A 16,534-nucleotide genomic window follows, 5' to 3' on the forward strand; every position below is an offset into this window, starting at 1 on the left:
TATTAGAGCCTGGATAACCACACTATGAAAGTCATTTCTAGAAACGTGCATTGTAAATACCTCTTTAGAGCTATCTTCAGGCCGGTCACGTGACTCACGGCTGCTTTACAGCTTCAATACATGGCTTCTGCGGGAGGGGCCGAGATGTCCCTCTGACGTCAGCTGGGGAGATCACATGGCCTCCTGCAGAAGCTCTGTGGCCCCATACACACGAGAGGATTTATCCGCGGATACGGTCCAGCGGACCGTATCCGCGGATAAATCCTCTCGAGGATTTCAGCAGATTTCTATGCGATGGCGTGTACACACCATCGCATTGAAATCCGCGCCGAAATCCTCTGGCGATGACGTGTCGCGCCGTCGCCGCGATTATGACGCAGCGACGGGCGCGACGCTGTCATATAAGGAATTCCACGCATGCGTCAAATCATTACGACGCGTGCGGGGAATCCCTTTGGACGGATGGATCCGGTGAGTCTGTACAGACGAGCGGATCCATCCGTGGGATCCGATTCCAGCAGATAGATATTCTGTGCATGTCGACAAATATTTATCTGCTGGAATTCGGAAATATCCGCGGATAAATATCCGCCGGAGTGTACACACCATAGAATCTATCCGCTGAAACCCATTCGATGGGATTTATCTGCGGATAGATTCTATCGTGTGTATGGGGCCTGTCTCGGAGCTCTAAAGCAGTCGTGAGTCATATGACCCACCTGAAAATAGCTCTAAAGGGGTATTTAGAATGCTCGTTTTTGGAACTTACTTTCATAGTGTGGTATGCAAGGCTCAAATAGAGGGGCTGGCAGTGACCATTGTAGGGGTTTAATTTTTAATAATAGTGGTGGGGACAGGGCAGAGACAGATGCAAGGAGGAGGGATGGAGGGGGAGAAAGGAGAGCAGAGAGAACAGCTGCCGATGACGTAGGGACACACTCTGACTGTTCTGTCTCAAGGACATATAGCTAAACCTTATTGTCCCAAAAACTTTAGATACCATATTTCTTTGATCTCAGTTTTATTAGAACAAGCCAGGTGAAACTACAAAATAACAGAAATAGACCTCAATAGACCTCAATAGACCTCAATAAGTACAATATTGTACAATATTGCATACATTACAGTACTCAGAAAGCCTATCAGAGCCGCTGGCTCTGATAGGCACTTCCGTACAGCCAACCAGCTGCCGTTATTCAGCTGGCTGGCGCTCAACATCCGGCCAGCTGAATAGTGGGCGGCAGCGGCGACAATAACATAGATTCGTGCAATGCATGAATCTATGTTATTAGACTCAGTGGCGGTGAGAGCCAGAGGGGGCGGCGCTCCAGCACTCTCTATGGACGAACCACCACTGGCCTATCTGCTTATGTATAGTGAGACAGCTTTGTCTTACTGTGGTAGTAAAGTCTATGATTACATAAAAAAGGTTCCCCCTGCAAGGAAATATCATAATTACTAGTATGCTCTACATAATAGCACATTTTGAAAGACTTAAAGCGGGGGTCCAGCAGATAGATATTCTGTGCATGTCGACAAATATTTATCTGCTGGAATTCGGAAATATCCGCGGATAAATATCCGCCGGAGTGTACACACCATAGAATCTATCCGCTGAAACCCATTCGATGGGATTTATCTGCAGATAGATTCTATCGTGTGTATGGGGCCTGTCTCGGAGCTCTAAAGCAGTCGTGAGTCATATGACCCACCTGAAAATAGCTCTAAAGGGGTATTTAGAATGCTCGTTTTTGGAACTTACTTTCATAGTGTGGTATGCAAGGCTCAAATAGAGGGGCTGGCAGTGACCATTGTAGGGGTTTAATTTTTAATAATAGTGGTGGGGACAGGGCAGAGACAGATGCAAGGAGGAGGGATGGAGGGGGAGAAAGGAGAGCAGAGAGAACAGCTGCCGATGACGTAGGGACACACTCTGACTGTTCTGTCTCAAGGACATATAGCTAAACCTTATTGTCCCAAAAACTTTAGATACCATATTTCTTTGATCTCAGTTTTATTAGAACAAGCCAGGTGAAACTACAAAATAACAGAAATAGACCTCAATAGACCTCAATAGACCTCAATAAGTACAATATTGTACAATATTGCATACATTACAGTACTCAGAAAGCCTATCAGAGCCGCTGGCTCTGATAGGCACTTCCGTACAGCCAACCAGCTGCCGTTATTCAGCTGGCTGGCGCTCAACATCCGGCCAGCTGAATAGTGGGCGGCAGCGGCGACAATAACATAGATTCGTGCAATGCATGAATCTATGTTATTAGACTCAGTGGCGGTGAGAGCCAGAGGGGGCGGCGCTCCAGCACTCTCTATGGACGAACCACCACTGGCCTATCTGCTTATGTATAGTGAGACAGCTTTGTCTTACTGTGGTAGTAAAGTCTATGATTACATAAAAAAGGTTCCCCCTGCAAGGAAATATCATAATTACTAGTATGCTCTACATAATAGCACATTTTGAAAGACTTAAAGCGGGGGTTCACCCTATATAAAAAAAATAAAATAAAATGTTTCCCTCTAGCATTAAATCCGGCATAGTAGCGGGAGCTACACTATGCCGGTCTTAATTTTTTTTCCCCGTACTTACCGTTATATCCTACATAGAAGATTCCGGGAAATGGGCTTTCCTATGGACAGGGAAGGTGATTGACGGCCGGCCGTGGCACGTCACGCTTCTCCGGAAATAGCCGAAATAGGCTTGGCTCTTCACGGCGCCTGCGCATAGCCTGTGCGCAGGCGCCGTGAAGAGCCGAGACCTACTCCGGCTGTCTTCGGGGAGCGTGACGTGCCAGAGCCGGCCGTCAATCACCCTCCCTCTTGCTAGGAACGCCCATTCCCCGCGGCAGACGGAATCGTCAATGCACGATATAACCGTGAGTACCGGGATAAAAAAATTAAGACCGGCATAGTGTAGCTCGCGCTACTATGCCGGATTTTATGCTGCATTGTTCTTAAGGAGGGTGAACTACCGCTTTAACTTAAATTGAAGCCCTCCAGTGGCATGCTGTTACTGCTAAAGAGGCTTCCATCTTCACCCAGTCTTCCTTCTGGGTTTGCCGACTCTTGTCATCTGAGTGGCTGAACTGTGATGACGTCACTTATGAAGTCTCAGCTGCGACACACAGCTCCACATATAGCTAAAACTTATTGTCCCAAAAACTTTACATACCATATTTCTTTGATCTCAGTTTTATTAGAACAAGCCAGGTGAAACTACAAAATAACAGAAATAGACCTCAATAAGTACAATATTGCATACATTACAGCATACATTACAGAAACAACGATCTACAATATAGGATGAGATAATAAAAACATATTTTTTAAGTTCTCTAAGGGGTGATGGCGATAGATTGAGAAAGAAGAAAGTAAGGAAAATGCGCTATAAACCAACATGTAAATAAAAACTGTGGAAAATATCTTAAATGTAAAACAATATTGGTGACGAACTATAAACATCAATGTAATGTGAATATATACCATATAGCTTTACACCAAATAACATAAAAGTCCAATTGCCAACAATTGAATGGCAGCAAAAAGAGGAAGAGAGTCCTGATAAGTGGTAAATAGGGATGACCCGAACACCCCCCTGTTCCGTTCGCACCAGAACCTGCGAACACACCAAATGTTCGTGTGAACTTTAGAACCCCATTAAAGTCTATGGGACTTGAACATTTAAAATCTAAAGTGCTAATTTTAAAGGCTAGTTTGCAAGTTATTGTCCTAAAAAGTGTTTGGGGACCTGGGTCCTGCCCCAGGGGACATGTATCAATGCAAAAAAAAAATTAAAAACGGTCCGTTTTTTCAGGAGCAGTGAATTTAATAATGCTTAAAGTAAAACAATAAAAGTGAAATATTCCTTTAAAGTTCGTACCTAGGGGGGTGTAAAGTATGCATGTTAAATAGCGCATGTTTCCCATACTTAGAACTATCTCTGCACAAAGTGTCATTTATGAAGGAAAAAAGTCATTTAAAAATGACTCCCGGCTATAATGAATTGTCGGCTCCCGGCAATTCAGAGAGAATTCATTCATAAAAAAAAAAAAGCATGGGGGTCCCCCCAAATTCAATTACCAGGCCCTTCAGGTCTGGTATGAATATTAAGGGGAACCCCGCCATCAATTTAAAAAAAATTATGTGGTGTTCCCCCCAAATATCCATACCAGACCCTTCAGGTCTGGTATGAATTTTAAGGGTGTGCCCCCAGGAATTTTAAGGGTATGTCCAAGGGCAAGGGCCTCATCCCCACAACCCTGGCTGGTGGTTGTGGGGGTCTGCAGGCGGGGGGCTTATGAGAATCTCGAAGACCCCTTTAACAAAGGGGAACCCCAGATCCTGGCCTCCCCCCTTTGTGAATTGGTAATGGGGTACATTGTACCCCTACCATTTCATGAAGGAAGTGTAAATAATTGTAAAAAAACACACACATCGTGGAAAAAAGTTATTTATTAAAAAAAAATAAAAAAAATACAGTGGTGGTAATCCACTCTCGATCCCACTCCAACCTTGTCGGTATCCAGCGAGGGGTGATCTCCTCTCCGTCGGGGTCCAGCGATGAGAAGATCCATCCAGGTCCGGGATCCAGAGTGCAGCATCGCACATCGCATCCGGGATCCAGGAGACAGCCCGGTGAATGACATGGCTGGAGCTAGTGACATTTCTTATATACGTAAGGCGGGGCCACATGTCACGTGACCCGGTCCCCCTCTGACGCACCCTCTGCTACGTCACTGGGGAAGCGCAGGCTTCCCCCTTGCGTCAGAGGGGGCGGAGTCACGTGATGGGTGGCCCTGCCTCACCTATATAAGAAATGTCACTAGCTCCAGCCGCGTCATTCGCCGGGCTGTCTCCGGTGGAGACAGGCGGCCGGCGATGCTGCGCTCTGGATCCCGGACCTGGATGGATCTTCTCATCGCTGGACCCCGGCGGAGAGAAGATCACCCGTCGCTGGATACCGACCACATTGGAGCGGGGACCGAGAGTGGATTACCACCACTGTTTTTTTTTTTCTTTTTAATAAATGACTTTTTTCCATGGTGTGTGTGTGTTTTTTTTACAATTATTTAGACTTCCTTCGTGAAATGGTGGGGGTACAATGTACCCCATTACCAATTCACAAAGGGGGGGCCAGGATATGGTGGTCCCCTTTGTTAAAGGGGTCTTCCAGATTCTGATAAGCCCCCCGCCCGCAGACCCCCACAAACACCGGCCAGGGTTGTGGGGATGAGGCCCTTGTCCCCATCAACATGGGGACATCCTCCCCATGTTGAGGGCATGTGGCCTGGTACGGTTCAGGAGGGGGGCGCTCTCTCGTCCCCCCCTCTTTTCTGCGGACCGACCAGGTTAGGTGCTCGGATAAGGGGTCTGGTGTGGATTTTTGGGGGAACTCCACGCCATTTATTTTTTTTACATTTGGGGTGGAGTTCCCCTTAAAATCCACACCAGACCTGAAGGGTCTGGAATGGATATTTGGAGGGAACCCCACATCTTTTTTTTTTAAATTGACTGTGGGGTTCCCCTTAATATCCATACCAGACCTGAAGGGCCTGGTAATTGAATTTGGGGGGACCCCCACGCTTTTTTTTGTTATGAATGAATTCTCTCTGAATTGCCGGGAGCCGACAATTCATTATAGCCGCGAGTCATTTTTAAATGACTTTTTTTCCTTCATTTGTAAATGACTTTTTTTCCTTCAGAAATGTGACTTTGTGCAGGGACAGTTCTAAGTACGGGAAAAATGCACTTGAAACATTTGTTGAAAGGCCACTTCTTTGCTTTAGTGATTGCAAAATATGGTCATGTCTTGGTTTTGGTGAAGGCATGTTGTGGTGAGTACAGTTGAAGCGTTTATGGTGTAGAGCAGATAACACACTAAGGCCCAGATTCTCAAAAGGCTTACGACAGCGCAACGCAATGTGCGCCGTTGTAAGTCCTAATCTGGGACGTCATATCTATGCGACTGATTCTTAGAATCAGTTACGCATAGATAACCATTAGATCCGACAGGCGTAAGGCTCTTACGCTGTCGGATCTTAAATGCAATTTTTTTTTCGCCGCTAGGTGTCGCCTCCGTCGTTTTCCCGATTGAGTATGCAAATTAGCAAAATACGCGAATTCCCGAACGTACGACCGACCGACGCAGTGAAGATACGACGTTTACGTACGATTTGCGACGCGTAAAGTTGCCCCTGCTATATGAGGGGCAACCAATGTTAAGTATGGCCGTCGTTCCTGCGTCGAAATGTAAAAGTTTACGTTGTTTGCGTAAATCGTCCGTGAATAGGGCTGGACGCCATTTACGTTAACGTCGAAAACTAGGGTTGTCCAGATACCGATACTAGTATCGGTATCGGGACCGATACCGAGTATTTGCGGGAGTACTCGTACTCGCGCAAATGCTCCCGATACCTAAATAGAATACTTTTTTTTGTATTTATCAACATGTTCTATGAAAATTCTTTGAGTTTTTTACTACTGCGTGACAAGCAAATAAAAAATTTTTATTCATTTTTACTAATTTTTATTCTTTTATAATGTCTTGAGTTAGAGTTCTTCATAATTCTAAAGAAAATATCCTTAGTCTGTATTGTGGTTTGAAAACTGTCACATGACATTTAAAAAAAGTATCGGTATTCGGTATCGGCGACTACATGAAAAAAAGTATCGGTACTTGTACTCGGTCCTAAAAAAGTGGTATCGGGACAACCCTATCGAAAACCAATGACGTCCTTGCGACGTCATTTAGCGCAATGCACGTCGGGAAATTTTAGGGACGGCGCATGTGGAGTACGTTCGGCGCGGGAACGCGCCTAATTTAAATGATCCACGCCCCCTACCCGGATCATTTGAATTAGGCGGGCTTGCGCCGGAGGATTTACGCTACGCCGCCGCAACTTTACAAGCAAGTGCTTTGTGAATCAAGCACTTGCCCATAAAACTTGCGGCGGTGTTACGTAAATGAGATACGTTACGCTGCCGCATTTTTAAGCCAGTCTACGATAATCTGGCCCTAAGAGTATGTTCCATATCACAATGTGGGTTTTCTAGATATAGCGTAGGTGTTTCTTTAAATAGCATGGTAGGTTTTCTGTAGGGGAATCTTCATATTATTTTTGAAGGCATAGCATGCATTGGGCCTTGAAGTATGTTGGATTTGGCCTAGGTGCATTTATCTACAGTACAAACCATTAATAATAAGGTAAGTTTGGTTTTGATACTCATCCAAGGTGTTTAAACTAGATGTGTGGGTGTAAGTGGGGTGGAAATTGCTTTCCATTTGAAGTGATGTTTCAATGGATCTTTGGACCTCAATAGATAGGTAGTTCAAGTAATATTTTTTTAAAACAGAAACCAAGGAAGAACATAATATAGACAAAAACTGCATGCAAGTGTCTATAGTTAGAGGTAAAACTTTGCGTATAACTTGTTAGATATTTTAGGTGCTTTGGAGAGTCTTCTTAAATCCCTTAAACACAGATTTTGAGCTAACTAAACAGAGCAGTTTTAACTTTAACTTTAATGGAGCGTAAACACATTTTCTGCATTATTCATTTAGGTTGTTGCAGGGTCTTTGGTTCTGGAGAGAGACAATGGGGCTGATTTACCAAGCCTTTGCTCCATGATTCATGGAGCAAAGGCTGGAGCAACAGCCGTTTTGGCATTTACTAAAGGAATGCGCTGCCAAGGCAGCACAATTCCTTATTTACTATAATGCCGAGTGCGCCCCTATAGACCTGGCGCACGGCATTTCGAAATGTAAAATGAAAGTGTTTGGGAGTGAGTTTATTAGGGGAGCCCGCTAGTACATTTAAACCTGCGGGAGGTTTATTTGTGTACTGCGCATGCACAAGCGGCAATTTCGGGCAATCACGCACCGCGGTTCACTACGCCAGCAAAATATTGATAAATATCAAGCGGCGTAGCTGCCTTTGCGCAGCTTGAAGCGGCGCATGTGAATGTCCGAATCGTTTTAAGCTTACGCTGATCATGAAGGGGAACTCCGCGCCAAATAATAATAAAAAAAACGGTGTGGGTTTCCCTTAAGGAGCATACCAGGCCCTTAGGTTTGGTATGGATTGTAAGGGGAAATTCCTACGCCGAAAAACTGGCGTGGGGGTTCCCCAAAATTCATACCAAACCCTTATCCGAGCACGCCGCCTGGCCGGACAGGAATGGGGTGGGGACGAGCGAGCGCCCCCCCTCCTGAGCCGTACCAGACCGCATGCCCTCAACATGGGGGGTGGGTGCTTTGGGGCAGGGGGGGCACTGTTTTTTTAACTTAACATTTTCCCCCCAGGTGAATGGGTAGGGGTACCCAATACTCATTCACATAGGGTGGGGTGCCGGTATCTGGGGGCCACCTTATTAAAGGGGACTCCCAGATTCTGATAAGCCCCCGCCTGCAGACCCCGACAACCAATGACCAGGGTTGCCGGGAAGAGGCCCTTGTCCTCATCAACATGGGGACAAGGTGCTTTGGGGTGGGGGGCACAGTGCCAAAGCACCCACCCCCCCATACTTACTGTTTGCTTAAAAACGCATCTCATTCAAAGTCCCAAAAACTCCATTCTCTCTTTTAACCCCCCCATGTTGAGGTCATGCGGTCTGGTACGGCTCAGGAGGGGGGGCACTCGTCCCCACCCCCATTCCTGTCCGGCCAGGCGGCATGCTCGGATAAGGGTTTGGTATGGATCTTGGGGGGAACCCCCATGCCGTTTTTTCGACATAGGTGTTCCCCCTTACTATCCATATCATACATAAGGGTCTTATATGCTCCTGAAGGGTAACCCACGCCGTTTTTTTTTTATTTGGTGCAGAGTTCCCCTGCATGATCAGCGTAACAAAAACCCATGCCGGTGTTTTATTTAACCACTTCCATACCACGCCTATTCTGGAACTTCTCTCCATGTAAAAAATCATCATATTTTTGTACTAGAAAATTACTCAGAACCCCAATCATTATATATTATTTTTTTTAGAAGACACCCTAGGGAATAAAGTGGTGGTCATTGCAACGTTTTATCTCGAAAGGTATTTGCGCAATAATTCTTAAAACACCTTTTTTTTTCCCCAAAAACGGTTTCATGAATTAAAAAATAACAAAACAGTAAAGTTAGCTCAATTTTTTGGGATAATGTGAAAGATGATGTTACACCGAGTAAATAGATACCTAACTTGTCACGCTTTAATATTGAACACAGTCAGGCCCTGTACACACAAGGAGACATGTCCGATGAAAACGGTCCGCGGACCGTTTTCATCGGACATGTCTCCTGGGAGCTTTTGGTCTGATGTGTGTACACACCATCAGACCAAAATCCCTGCGGACAGAGAACACGGTGACGTAGAAGACACCAATGTTCTCAAACACAGAAGTGCAATGCTTCCACGCATGCGTCAAATCAATTTGACGCATGCGCGGGATTTCGGGACACTGGTTACACGTCATAACCAGCGGACATGTCCGATTAGGTGTACTAACCATCGGACATGTCCGAAGGACATGTTTCCAGCGAACAAGTTTCTTAGCTAAGAAACTTTTGTCCGCTGGAAACCTGTCCGCGGACCAGTTTCAGCGGACATGTTCGACCATGTGTACGGGGCCTCATGGAATGGCACCAAACTTAAAAATCTCCATAGGCGATGCTTGTTTTTTTTTTACAGGTTACCAGTTTAGAGTTACAGAGGAGGTCTAGTGCTAAAATTATTGCTCTCGCTCTAACGCACGTCTCAATACCTGTGTGGTTTGAACAGCGTTTACATATGTGGGCGGGATTAACATGCGCGTTCGCTTCTGAGTGCGTGCTATTAGGGACAGGGGTGTATTTTCTTTTCTTTTTTACGTAATTTTTTTTTCTTTTTGTACTTTTTTTTTATGACTTTTATTCCTATTACAAGGAAAATAAACATCACTTGTGATAGGAATAGTGTGTGACAGGTCCTCTTTATGGAGAGAGGTGGGGTCAATAAGACCCCACATCTGTCCTCCAGGCTGGAAAGCATGAGATCGGGCAAAAAAAACACTGCTCTCATGCTTTCAGCCGCGATTGCAGCTTTGTTTATGTTTATGTTTTTAAATCTCTATGCTCCTCATTCGGTGGCGGACGATTCGTTTTCCGGGTCTCCGAAGGCACGGGAGAGCCCGGAGAACCACCGGATGGCGGTGGGAGGGGGATGTCCCCTCCCGCCGCCTGTAAGAAAGATCAAGTGGCGGTACTGTCGCTATGATCATTCTTATGGTGCGATCAATCGCCGCCTGTAAAAAAGGATATCTGAATGATGCCTGTAGCTGCACCCATCATTCAGATATCCCCCACTGAAGTCCAGGACGTCATATGACATCCTACGGTACGGAAGTGGTTAAAATTTGCCTTGGAGTCAGGGCCGGTGCTACCACTAGGCAGCCGTCTAGGGCGCACTGGAGAGAGGTGGTGGCACTACCACCCAGGGCGCCTGGCCACCGGTGATCCTACTCCCTCTCAGCAACTAATTCAACATGCAGCCGCTCCACTATAGAGTCCCTCCGTACAGTGTTAGAGGCGCTGGCACAGCAGCGGTGGAGAAATGGAGGAAGGAAATAAAACATCCCCTGCATGCCCCTGATCATCACAGTGCCACTGGCAGTGAGTGTGACCTGTATGTGTACCTGCGGTCACATCGTTACAGTCCACCACCAGTCTGCCTCTGATGTACCGCTCCGCCTCCGCTACAGCCAGCTCTGCCTCTGAGCCTCTGCCTTTCTGCCCAGTGCTGCCTGTGCCCATAATGTCCCCCCCCTCCATCATGGAAGCCACTCTCTCTCCTGTGTTTTTCCTATTGTGGCAGCCAGCGCAAGATTTACAGTACCCTGTCACCGAGAACCAGAGTGATGAGATCACGCTGAAAGTACAATAACGGTGGCAGGTACTGTATGTCCCTTAGGTGGGACCTAAGCCCCCATACCCATTTTAAGGCCAAATACTAGAAGATAAGCCAGCCAAGTGGGGTCTAGCAAAATTAACAAGTCATTTCCCATAGACTGCAATGGTATTTATGGTATAATTTTGCCCATGTTAGGCTCTTTGTTTGCCCACCCGGACCAGGGGGTGTTTGTCCCAGCTCTAATTGTGTAGCATGCCAAATGATGTGATTCATGTTGGACAGGGCTTTGCCTTATTTTTTGTTAGCTGCATCTCTGGTGATCTGAGCAGAAGAAAAACTATGCAAATTAAGGAAATCCAATGCCCCCCCAGAACTAGTGTGTGCCCCCCTGAAAATTTCTGGGCAGGTCATAAAAAAAACAGGGTGTGGCCTTGACAGGAAGGGGTGGGTCATTTTTCTATAAGGAGGTGCAGAAGTTTAGTCAGGCCTAGGGCAGCACAAAACCTAAACATACTACTGCATATTAGGGCTCATTTAGACAGGATCTGATTTACAGCATGTCTTTAGATTGTGGGAAGAAACCCACGCAGGTACAGGGAGAACATGCAAACTCCAGGCAGATGGTGTCATGGGCGGGATTCGAACCAGCGACCCGTTTTGCTGCTAGGTGAAAGTGCTATCCACTACACCACTGTCTTGAACGAACATGATTGCGGCTGAAAGCATGAGATCAGTGTCTTTTTTTCCGATCTCATGCTTTCCAGCCTGGAGGACAGATGTGGGGTCTTATTGACCCCGCCTCTCTCCATAAAGAGGACCTGTCACACACTAGTGATATTACAAGGGATGTTTACGTTCCTTGTAATAGGAATACAAGTGATCAAAAAAAAAGGAAAAAAAAGTGCAAAACTAAAAAAATTCCGTAAAAAAAAAAAAATGCCCCTATCCCTAGTAACTCGCACTCAAAAGCGAACACGCATGTAAGTCCCGCCCACATATGTAAACGCTGTTCAAACCACACATGTGAGCTATTGACGCGTGCATTAGAGCGAGAGCAATAATTCTAGCACTAGACCTTCTCTGTAACTCTAAACTGGTAACCTGTAAAAAAAATTCAAGCGCCGCCTATGGAGATTTTTAAGTCCCGAAGTTTGGCGCCATTCCATGAGTGTGTGCAATATTAAAGCGTGACAAGTTAGGTATCTATTTACTCGGTGTAACATCGTCTTTCACATTATCCCTAAAAATTGGGCTAACTTTACTGTTTTGTAAAGTTATGTTTGGGGGTCCTGAGTAGGGTTGAGCGAACCCGAACTGTTGGATTTTTGGTACCCGGACCCGAACAATTTACTGTAAGTTCGGGTTAGAGTTTGGTGTTTGGCAATGTAATGGCACACTGCAGGGCAGCCAATTAACATTTGTTTAACTCATGTGACCTAGAAGCCATCACAGCCATGCCTACTAATGGCATGACTGTGATTGGCCAGTGCAGCATGTGACCCAGCCTCTATATAAGCTAGTGGCACATAGCACAGCACGTCACTCTGCTTTAGATAGGGTAGGGAAAGGCTGGCGCTGCTGCTGCTCTGAGGGAGAGAATTAGATAGGAGTCAGTCAGTCCTGCTTCAGAAATCAAATTACTCAGCGATCTACATAGCACAGCAAGTCACTCTGCTTTAGATACTTTAGGGTAAGGTTCCTGGTGTTGGTTTTAGGGAGAGAAATAGATAGGAGTCAGTCCTGCACTGCATATGTTACTGTGAGATACACCCTTTAGATACTTTTCTTCTATTGTGCTATTCAAAAAACATCCATTTAGGGCAAAAAAATATTTTTTTGCAGTGTTTCCATCATATCTGTACGTGTGAGATACACCCTTTAGATACTGTTCTTCTATTGTGCTATTCAAAAAACACCCATTTAGGGCAAAAAATTATATTTTGCAGTGTTTGCTCCATATCTGTACGTGTGAGATAAACACTTTAGATACTGTTCTTCTATTGTGCTATTCAAAAAACACCCATTTTGGGCAAATAATTTTTTTTGGTGTGTTTCCTGCATATCTGTACGTGTGAGATACACACTTTAGATACTGTTCTTCTATTGTGCTATTCAAAAAACACCCATTTAGGGCAAGATCCTACATTTGAGAAATATGAGGAGAACGTCAAATAAGGGACGTGGCCCCGGTCGTGGTGCTGCTAGTGGAGCTCCTGTTGCAGGGAGAGGACGTGGTCGATCTGTGCCAGCTACACACACAAGTGAAACACCTTCCTTAGGTGCGAGTAGGCAACAGAGCCTGCAGCGGTATTTGGTCGGGCCTAATCTGGCTCTACGAATGTTGAGGCCAGGAGCAGTACAGGCAATAGTAGATTGGGTTGCTGACAGTGCCTCCAGTTCCTTCACATTGTCTCCCAACCAGTCTTGTGCTGAAAGATCAGAGTTGGCACCTGCAGCCGATGTCCATCAGTCTTTCACCTCACCCCCTTGCAAATCAGCCAAGCAGTCTGAGCTCCAAATCATGCATCAGTCTCTTCTGTATTTTGATGACTTATGTTAGCAGGGTTTCCCAGGGCCATCCACCTAGCCCTGCCCCAGAAGTGGAAGAAATTGAGTGCACCAATGCCCAACCACTTATGTTTCAAAATGAGTACATGGGAGGACCATCGCAGCACGTCTCGGATGATGAAGAAACACAGTTGCCAATTGCTGCTGCTTTCGCAATTGTGCAGACCGACAAGGAGGGCAGGGGTGAAGACTGGGTGGAAGATGATGTGGAGGACGATGAGGTCCTCGACCCCACATGGAATCAACGTCATGCAGGTGACCTGTGTAGTTCGGAGGAAGAGGCGGTGGTCTCACAGAGCCACCAGCACAGCAGAAGAGGGAGCAGGGTGCAAAAACGGAGCGTACGTCCCCTAGACAGTACGCCTGCTACTGCCCAACGCAGCAAGGGACCAAGCACACCAAAGCCAGGTCCAAGGAGTTCCCTAGCATGGCAGTTTATCACACAATGTGCTGATGACAAGACACAAGTGGTTTGCGTGCTGTGCAATCAGAGCCTGTAGCGAGGCATAAACGTTCTCAACCTGAGCACAACCTGCATGACCAGGCATCTAAGTGCAAAGCATGAGCAGCAGTGGAGTAGACACCTCAAAAACCAAGAAAGTTCTCTGGCTCCTCCTGCTTCCTCTTCTGCTTCAGTCTCGGCCTCTTCATCCACCTCTGTAGTGACAGTGGCACCTGCCACCCCGCAAACAGAGGATCTGCCAGCAACACTACCACCTGGGTCACCAACCATCTCCGCAATGTCCCATGGAAGCGTTCAGCTCTCTATCTCCCAAACACTGGAGCGGAAGAGGAAGTACCCCCCTACCCACTCACGATCCCTGGGCCTGAATGCCAGCATTTTAAAATTCCTGCCCTTTTTAAATGCTGTCATTCCGTCTGGTGGAGACGCAGAGTTTTAAAAGCCTGATGGCATTGACTGTCCCACAGTACGTCGTGCCCAACCGCCACTACTTTTCCAGGCGAGCCATCCCTTCCCTGCACAACCAAGTGGGGGACAAAATCAGGTGTGCACTGCGCAACGCCATCTGTGGCAAGGTCCACCTAACTACGGATACGTGGACCAGTAAGCACGGTCATATCTCAGTAACAGCACACTGGGTAAATGCAGTGGCGGCTGGGCCTGAGGCGGATAGCAGTTTGGCGCATGTCCTTCCACCACCGAGGATTTCAGGGCGCTTCAGTTTGCCTACTGTTGCTAACTCCTCCTACTCCGCTTCCTCATCCTCTACCGCCTCCTCATCCGGTCAGTGTAACATATTCACCACCAACTTCAGCACAGCCATGGGTAAACGACAGCAGGCAGTTTTAAAACGTTCCTGTTTGGGGGAAAAAACCCACACCGCGCAGGAGTTGTGGAGGGACATGGAACAACAGACCAATGAGTGGTTGGCGGCAGTGAGCCTCAAGCCGGGCTTGGTGGTTTGCGATAATGGGCGAAATATCATAGCAGCTCTGGGCCTAGCCGGTTGGACGCACATCTCTTGCCTGGCGCATGTGCTGAATTTGGTGGTGCATAGGTTCCTTAAAAATTACCCCGATATGCCACAGCTGCTGCAGAAAGTGCGGGCCGTCTGTGCGCACTTTCGGCATTCTCACCCTGCTGCTGCTCGCCTGTCAGCGCTGCAGCGTAACTTCGGGCCTTCCGCTCACCGCCTCATATGTGACGTGCCCACAAGGTGAAACTCCACTCTGCACATGCTGGCCAGACTGTGCAAGCAGCAGCAGGCGATAGTGGAGTTTCAGCTGCAGCACGCACGCGTGAGTCGCTCGGCGGAACAGAACCACTTTACCACCAATAACTGGGCCTCCATGCGAGACCTGTGTGCCTTGTTGCACTGTTTCGAGTACTCCACCAACATGGCCAGTGCTGATGACGCCGTTCTCAGCGTTACTATCCCAGTTCCCATCACTGGTGTGTGGCTGGGGGGATACAGAGGACACAGATAATACACCTCCCACAGAGGACAGCTTTTCTTTGCCTCTGGGCAGCCTGGCACACATGAGTGATTACATGCGGCAATGTCTCCGCAACGACCACCGAGTTGCCCACATTTTAACAGGTGATGATTACTGGGTGGCCGCGCTGCTGTATCCCCGTTACAAGGACAATGTACTGTCCTTAATTCCCTCACTGGAGTGTGATCGTAAGATGTGCGAGTACAAGCGCACGCTGGTAGACATGCTGCTGGTGGAATTCCCACCTGACAGCGGGGGCACAGTGGAAGCACAAGGCGAGGGCAGAGGAGGAGGAAGAGGTCGCCAACGCAGCCGGGGCACCGCCAGCACCCCAGAAGGCAGGGTTAGCATGGCCGAAATGTGGAAAAGCTTTGTCAGCACGCCACAACAACCAGCACCTCCAGCTGATATGGAACATCTTAGCAGGAGGCAGCATTTCACCAACATGGTGGAGCAGTATGTGTGCACACGCCTACACATACTGAATGACGGGTCTGCCCCCTTAAACTTCTGGGTCTCCAAATTGGGCACATGGCCTGAGCTCTTGCCCTTTACGCCTTGGAGGTGCTGGCCTGCCCTGCAGCCAGTGTATTATATGAATGTGTATTTAGCACGGCAGGGGGCGTTATCACAGATAAGCGCACTTACCTTTCCAGAGCCAATGTGGACAAGCTCACATTCATTAAAATGAACCAGGCATGGATCCCACAGGACTTGTCCGTACCTTGTGCAGAATAGACACGTATACCAGCCTTACCCAGCCATTCTGGTATTCTTTCTCACTCTTTCTCCACACCAGACCCCTTATCCGAGCACGCAACCTGGCCGGCTGCAGAAAAGAGGGGGGGGTGAGAGAGCGCCCTCCCTCTCCTGAACCGTACCAGGCCACATGCACTCAACATGGGGATGATGCTTTGGGGTCCCCCCCAAAGCACCTTGTCCCCATGTTGATGGGGACAAGGGCCTCATCCCCACAACCCTGGCCAGTGGTTGTGGGGGTCTGCAGTCGGGGGGCTTATCGGAATCTGGAAAACCCCTAGGCGAGTGCGCTTATAGGTTATGACCCCCCTGCTGTGCTGAACATTCTTTCGGACAGGACACTGGATGAGGGGCAAGCCAACAG

Source organism: Rana temporaria, chromosome 1 (assembly GCF_905171775.1).
Source record: "Rana temporaria chromosome 1, aRanTem1.1, whole genome shotgun sequence".
Classification (NCBI taxonomy): Eukaryota; Metazoa; Chordata; class Amphibia; order Anura; family Ranidae; genus Rana; species Rana temporaria.